Here is an 8,688-nt window from a genome sequence, read left to right on the forward strand (position 1 = left end):
ATAAAGAATATTTTCCAAATAGCTTGGTGATATCTGAGCTTTTGCTATATTTGTTATATTTTGCTATATTTGCTTATTTCTAGAATAAGTTTTTTTTTTTTCTAATAAAAACAATTTACTTAAAAATGTTTTGTTTTTTAAGCAGGTGTCATTTGAATTGTTTTATGTATAGTTTCTGTAGGTTTAAATTAACTTCTTCTGGCAGCTGAGAGTCTTTTGTATTAAATTATATAGGAATGTTAAAACTTAGCTGCCAAGTACCATATCATACCAAAAATTAGAAACAGATGGTAATTTGATACTACATTTACAATGCAACTGCCAAGAAGTAACTCAGTACAGATTAGAAATGCTACTGTTACACAGTAAGTTGCTTCAAATACAATTTTAATTATTTTTATATGCCCCAATATTATACCCTTCAAAAAAAGAAACACATAGCAGATATTTTTCATCAATGTATTAAAAATTGCAACAAAACTTCATCAAAATAATTGTATTTATTTAAACACATTTTGCTGACAGTGTCACATTGTCAGGATCAAATACGCATGACATATGCCAAAACGTGAATATTCCCAAAATTAACACCATTTGCTTAAGACTTATATTCATGTGCATTCACTGCATGTGCAGCATGCCGAGATGTGGCTATAAAACGGTAGGGTTCTCAGCTTGCATGTCTTATTGATGTTCGCTGTAGACACAGTTGAAGTTATGCCAAGACTTACCAAGGCTCAACGGAATAATCATATTGGACGTTTCGAAGCTGCCGAATCTCAGTCCGCTGTGGCAAGGTGTCTGAATGTTTCCCAGAGCACTATAGGATGACTTGGCACTGATACCAGCAACGTGGAACAACACTTGACCGCCCAAGATCCGGTAGACCATGTGTGACGACGACATCAACACGACAGATTCACCACTGCAACCTCTACAACATCTGCAGTACCAGAAATGTGTAAAATTTCAGGCCAGTCTGTCAGAAACTGTCTACAGGAGGTAGGTATCCGAGCAAGAAGGCCAGTTAGAGGAGTGTTTCTTACTCCACAACATCGTCAACTACGACTTCAGTGGTGTCATAATCACAGAGTATGGCCCATACAAAGATGGAGAAACCTGGTGTTCAATGATGAATCCAGATTTGTGCTTCGACGTGCAGATGGAAGAGCCTGGGTATACAGGCGATGTCATGAACGTTTTGCAGCCAACTGTGTGTGACAGGTTTGGTGGTGGGACTGTCATGGTGTGGGCGGCAATCTCAGACAGTGGCAGAACAAACCTTGTTCTAGTTCAAGGCAACCTGAAAGCTCAGCACTATTGTCATGAGATCCTACGGCCTCATGTGATCCCATTCATGAACCGTCATTTTCCAGCATGACAATGCACAACCACACACAGCCAACCAGCCACAGCTTTCCTCACCTCAGAACAACGTTCAAATGCTTCCATGGCCGTCTCAATCTCCAGATCTGAACCCCATTGAGCATTTGTGCTACGAGCTTGATCGTCATGTGAGACGACGTCATCCCAAGACACAGACGTTACAAGGTCTTTTCCAGGCACTTGAGCAAGAGTGGGTTGCCATTCCCCGGCATGTTATCCAGGTTCTGATTCGATCCATGATCAGGAGATGTCAGATCGTCATCGATGCCAATGGTGGGCATACCTGATACTGATTTCTGTTGACCTTGAGCTTTGTTTGACCTTTGAAACTGACTTTATTGAATGTCTTAATGATTTCTATACAGGTTATGGTTCTTTGGAACTGTCTATTCTACTATGTAAACTGCCATACTAAAGCTATAAAAAGTACATTCAAAATCCTTATGCGTTATTTTTTTGAAGAGTACATTTTATGATGTTTCTTCTTCATTTGCTTAAATATTGAGGTATATATTTTTTTTATCTGCATCTTTAAGCTGATCTGAAGAGTCCTAGATGCTTGAACTAATAGCACTTCTCATTACGTTCAAATTATGTGACAAAGTAACTTTTCAACTCTATCAGCCCCACCTACTTCCTCTGTTTTGACATACAAGGTTTGGTCATAATATATACCTGATGAGTACTCCCAGCTTTCAGGAGAAACCCTCTGAGGTTGTTATATTTGAAGACAGTCTCCTGGGTTATTCAGCAGATCTGTTTTTTAAAAATCTTTTTAGCAGACAGTGGGATCCTGAGCCTCAGACTGACCTTACTGTAACACTGTGTACCCCTCTGAGATCAACATGTACAAAAACCTTTAAAATAGCAAAACATAATCATTTACCCCAAGTGTTAAGTTTGAGAACTAGCCATTCAGTCAGGGAAACTCATGCAATAGAAAATAATATTTATTAAAGCTTAGACAACAAATACTACATTATACATATTTTCATTACACCTTTGGCTTTGTCCTTTGAGGTACTCCTGCCCTTAATTCAGTTTGCTGATAGCGGAGAAGCTGATTGTAGGTAAGCAGAAAAACAGGTGGAGGCTGGAGAGCAGGAGGCGAATTTTGGACGTACAGCGTGAGACGAATGAATTAAGGTGAGATATAATGCCTTTTCTAGCCGATCATTGGATGAGTTGTTTATCGAATGACGAATGAGATATTTGCCATTTGACTGACATTCTGCTAATGAGTGAGTCAAATATGTTTGATGTTTATAATTTGAATTCTCTGCCTGAACCACTGCTAAATAAAAAAATCTGAGACACATGTAGGTGCTTTTAAATAAAGATTTATTTTTTGAGGCTTTGTGGTAACATCAACAGTTTTTGTGTGTTTTTTTTTTTTTTTTTGGCCACTGTATCATAATATAAAAGAATCAGCATATAAAAACAAATGAAAGGAGCCCATTTGGCCCATCAGTGCTTGTCCATTTCCTAGTAGCTGACTCATCCCATTGATTCAGTAGCAACAACTTGGTAACCCATTTCATGCATACACCACTTTCTGTTTAAAACAATATCCTGAGTCTGTCCTAAGTCTGTTTTCACTTAATGTCTGTCCATGTGCTCTGATATCTATGTTGAATTTTAAAAATTGTCAAGGGGTAACTTTATCAACTCCTTTTAGATTTTAGAAACTTCAATCAAGTCCTTCCTACTCTTTCTCAGTCCTAAGCCAAATAGATTTAGCTCCCTCAATCTAACTTCTTAACTCATTTCTTTAAACCCTGTGATTAGTCTGGTTGGAGTCAAATATTTATAAAACTATGTTTGAATTAGGCCTTTTCTGAGATGTTTCTGCCAGACTATGTCACATAGTGACACACAAAGGCCTGATGTAGATCTGTTATTCAAATCCTGTGAGATTCATATACTGCAGCTGACTTTGCTCACGTCCAAATTTTGACAGTAAAGCAGTGTCTGTTTTTGGAAATATTCCCTATTAATTCATTCTCATTTACAGGTGTCTCTTCTCCATCCACCCTTTTTTCACTGCCTGTTAGTAACTCATACTGTAATTATGTGGGTTTTTTTGATGATTCACATGAATGGCTTGTAATAGTTTTTTGGAGGGAGGTTATTTTTGTTGCAGCTGTCCATAAACAGGATATATGTGTCGGTCACTGTAGTTTTGCTTTATTTCATCAGCTTATTTTCTCTTTTTAATAACCAACAAAAATGATCTGAAACTTCACTAAATATGTTTTCTTATCTTACTTTCAGGAAGGCTGTTACTGTTTCACTTCCTAGGGCATTTCAACTCAGCAGTGTCTTTGGGGTTAAAGCATGTTACTGGCTGCAAAGCATTCAGTCAATAAGGGAAGCAGCTAACGGTTAGTGACAGGAAAGAAGACTTAAAGATGTTAAAACAATCTCACTCTCCAACACATCTCCTAACAGTTCTTGCAAAAATAGGTCTAAATAGATTCTTCGCTGTCTAAAGGGATGTTCGGGATTTTTCAAGTCTCTCAAAGATGGTGTTCAAACGATTCAATCTTCACAGCAGATGCTTCCCCTTTAATCTCTGAAAAGGAGAAGGAAAGGATCTGTATTTGGAAATAGATCTAAGAGTAATCTTCTGCCAATCCTTCACTCCTGCACCAGATGTTGCAGTTGCTCACTAAATTCATCCTTTTGTATCCTTGTCTGACAGCAGTTAGAATCTTCTCATACTGCGTGGGTGCTTTGATGTGTTTGTCATTGACACCTTGGCTGTCTGGCTACATTTCTCAAAGGAGTCACACTTAGATAATCTTCTGTACATAATTATTTTAAAATTCAAGCTCACAGTCAATCCTAATACATAGTGTACTTTAACGACTTTAACTATGGAATGTAGCACAAGTCAAGTATATTACAGCACTAGCAAAATATGCTGGGGTCTCTATTTAGTTGTCAAAGGGGAAGGAATCAGTTTGCTGCGGAATAATGTGGAAAAACATGGATTGTCTGTGCTGTCAGAGAATGTTTTGTTTTATACTTGGGGTGGAGCAAAAAACATTCAAGTCTTTTTTATTTGTTTGATAATCAAATCAATGCACTTATCATATATAATCATCAACTCAGGCAATTTGCTTTAAATATATAGTACGTAAAAATACTGTGTTGTTACTACTGAACAAACTGTTTAATTGAAAATGTTGAAAACGATAAGTGTAGTTGCTGGAATCAGATGATCATATGGCTCTGTGTTCAGCAGGACAGCCTGGAACAGTTCAGGCTTTTCAACTCACAACCCAATGCATTCTGGTAAGCGTAGTCCTGCTTCTCTTAAAGGAAAGAATGGTACCTGAGACAGGTAAAATGTACCAGAATACATTTATGTATATAAAAAAATATGAAAAAGAAGACATAGTGTCATAAGTTTGGAAGTTTACTACAAAGGATCAAAGTGAAACAAAACAAAGGGTATCAGCAGCTCTGTTTTGGTTTGCAAGACCAGTAGCGTCCCCCTGCATTCAAACTTAATTTAAACATGAATTTAAGCTAAACCAGAGCACAAATTTAGTGAACTATAGCTGTACTAAAATGACAAAATAACTAAAAACTCATTATTACACAAACCTTCATAAAGCAACAGACATGTGGTTTAAACAGCAAACTGTAGATGACCACCAATCATATAACAAATTAAACCAATACAGTTTGTTGCAGACAAACTTTTAAATTATTATTTTAACCAAAGTTTCGATGGTCCGGCACCTTCAATGGGGTAGGAACACATTAAGGGACTGTTGTAAGGATAGGCGCAGAGCAAACAATTGTGGCTACAAAATCCAAGTTGCCAGCAATTATTTTGCACTGCGGCCTATGCAAGCTTAAGAGCAATGCAAATTACTAAACAAGCACAAATAATGAGCTGCAATCATGATAATGAGGGTCGCAATGAGCGCTGCCTGTGCGTCTGGATATTTAGCAGCTGCATTTGCAGCCCAGAGGTGAGGCGAGTTTGGAGTACAGAGAGCAGTAGGTGCTGTATGATCTTTGTGGAGCGCGAAAATCAAACCAAACTAAACAATATGTCAGAGGAAGGGCAGCAAAGTCCTCCTGGCGCACACAAAAGAAAATAAATGTTTTCTGAGGAGGTTTATGGCTGATATTACTGGAGAGGACAATCCATCCCAAACAAAGTGACCCTGGGTTTGAATATGCAGGGTCTTCTCCAGCTTGCCATTCTCCTCTGAAGGTTTTCCTCTCTGTCCTCAACTAGCAACAGGAAGTGTACCACAGCAGCCATCCTGAGATGAATGACAGGTGTCTGAAGGTGTATGGTTTTATATAGCTCTTAATTTATTGCTTCTACAATGGTTTGCACCCTGTAAGAGGAAGTGCAAAGTTTGTGGAGGGTCCGTAATTGCCCAAGTGCAAGGCAAAATCCTTACATCTCAATAAATGTTTGCGCCCGCTTAGTATTCCAGATCCCCGCCCAGTTCCATGTTGTGTTCTTCATATGAATACAATCCAATATCATTTAAATGGATTAATGATGGTAAAGTGTTAAATTGATAGCAGGTGCAGAATGTCAGGTGTAAGCCATTGTTTTCATACGCCGCATTTTTTGTGGCCGCTAAATTCCCACTTTACGGCCGCTAAACACGATTTTGCGCCTGCAAAACGCAGATTTTGTCTGCTATATGGGTGCTTTGAAAAAACAACAGCAATGACATTTATGTATGATAACCTCGAAGATATTAGAACACTAACAAACATTCAGTGGAGTCTCAGTTGACTTTGTTGTGAAATAAAATCTAATCTGGTAGAGTCTGACTCCCAACAACATATCAGCTCTCTACTGTAACCGTTATAAATAGTGTATACTCCACAAACATGTATTGAGAACTGTAGCGATTTACACTCATGATGATGGTCAAATAACACATAAGAGGTTTGTTATTTACAGCTGTCCTCCTGGGTATAAATAACTATGGCTTCAATTAGCATTGTAGTTTATTTTCTTTGAGAATTTAATTGAAGCACATGTTTTCACCATTGGCAACAGGGGACTGTTTTGCAGCTTGGAGGAAATGGAGTGATAAGCTATGATGTCACTATGAGATTTCCTATAACGGGTCTGTGTGGGTTCAACTGTCAGTTTGTACAAATATTGAAATGTGATCACAGGGGCCATCCACAGCACTATGGCTATGCTCAATCTAACAAAGCAGCAATAATTATAGTGGAGAATGTAACTGAGCAGTGTGTTTTACATTCTTTTACATTCTTCATGGCATGGGTTAAATTACTGCATATTTTAAATAAAATGTATTGATAGTCTGTGTGGTATGAATAACGGCCCCTTATTACACTTTTCTCTGTTCAACTTTTAATTTATAATACATTTTCTTCATTTTGAAACATTTCTGAAGGAACAACACAAAAGAGCAGCCCACTTCTACTTATTCATAACGGCTACTGACACTAGAGTGTGTGTCTCAAATTAAAAAAAAAAAAAAAAAAAAAAAAAAAAAAATGTATTGTGAAGCCAGTGTGTAACACAAAAACAGCTGTTGACGGATACCGAATGTATGGTAATAAATTGAGTATGAATGCAAATTCAGGCTAAAACTTGTTACCAGCTGTAATGGAGTACATGAGTTATGGTAAGCGTTAGGATTTTTCTATGCTTCTGTTCCCTAATTCACTAAACAACTGGATTGGAAAATAATTCCCCGATTAGGTCAGCTAGAATCGGTTACAGTTCAGGTAAGACGCTCACAGCGTTTGCACCGACCCAATCAAGTTGACTGAGTGTTGGAAGAGCAAAGTTATCATCATAAAGGAATTTTTCAAGATGCTCTGTACAGCTTCATGTGTAAGCATTATTTGTAATGCAGCTTTTAAGAAAATCCAAACTGTTGGTTACACCTTAAAGTAATGGCTCAAATGAACTTCAAAAGATTAGTTGTTGTGGTGTTTCACTTGAATTATTTATGAATCTCTTCAGAACAACAAAAAAAAAAAAAAATCATTACAAAATGTCTACAAACTATTAGTTATTCAGATACTACTCCTATCAAATCCTAATCCAATTTTATTGAAATTCATATGCATTTGTGGCCAGTATTTTAAAGTGTTACCGAACTCCAAATGCAAGCAAAACAGTTATAATAACGTACATAAATTCCATTAACAAAAATTAACAAAGGTCGAAAGGCTCTCTCATATGCAGTACTGTATATAGACAACTGGAAAACAAAGGATTAAAACTCGTCCACACTACCCGGACCAAGAAAAATCTTGTTGAAATCCTTAAAGTGTGTTAGCTAGGATCGGAGCTTAGTTATAGAGGAAAACGAATCCATCAACCACTTTGTGTTTAACCAGGGCTAGGGTTTAGGGTTAGGGTTTAGGGTTAGGGTTAGGTTAGTATTTGTGAATGGGGATTAGGTCAGGGATTTAGAGCTCCCAAAGCGGACCTGCATTTATTTAGCAGAGCAGCGCTAGCTGTGTTCACGGCAACTTTTGTTGATAGTTATTTGTAGTGTTTTATTTTTGCCTTTTGTATGCTGGCAGTATACCCTTTGCGGGCTACCATGGCTGATTGTAAATAAAACCTGCGTGCCTGCAGGAGCAACCTCAACCTCCATCTCGATCTCCTGTCTATCAAGCAGCGAATACGCACACATGTCTCACCACTGTTACAGTGTCCTTAACATAAAAAGCTACAAAAACACATCAAATATGGAGTAAATTCACGTCAAAGAAGAAGTATGTGTCATCGTATTAATACCTTGAGAAAAACTGTGTAAGTACCAAACACCTTAATTTGCTACTAGAGCCTTACCATGAGCCACTATAGGTTTACCCACACTTGAGAGTTTGTGGTTAAACTCATTTAAAAGTGGTAATTTTGGTAATTTGCATAGTAATTTTGCATTTTTCCCAAACTTGTACAATACATTTACAATTCCTTATCATAGTTAACCATGTTGTTTACCATGTTTTACCATACAATCTGCAATTTACAATACCTTGCTTTACTGTGTTTTCACTATGAACATAACAACAAGAACATTTACGAATGAGAGGAGGCCATTTGGTTCCTAGTAGCTGACAGATCTCTAGATCTTCTTACAGGAGCTCATTCCTTTACCCTGAGATTAGTCTGGCTGTTCTTCACTGGACTTTGTCCAGGGCCACAGTGTCCCTTTGGTACTTTGGTGACCAGAATTGGACACAGTACTCTAAAAGCGGTCTCACCAGTGCATTGTACAACTTCATCATAACCTCCTTGGATTTGCATTCTACACT

The sequence above is a fragment of the Polyodon spathula genome, chromosome 9 (genome assembly GCF_017654505.1).
Source record: "Polyodon spathula isolate WHYD16114869_AA chromosome 9, ASM1765450v1, whole genome shotgun sequence".
In the NCBI taxonomy this organism is placed as follows: domain Eukaryota; kingdom Metazoa; phylum Chordata; class Actinopteri; order Acipenseriformes; family Polyodontidae; genus Polyodon; species Polyodon spathula.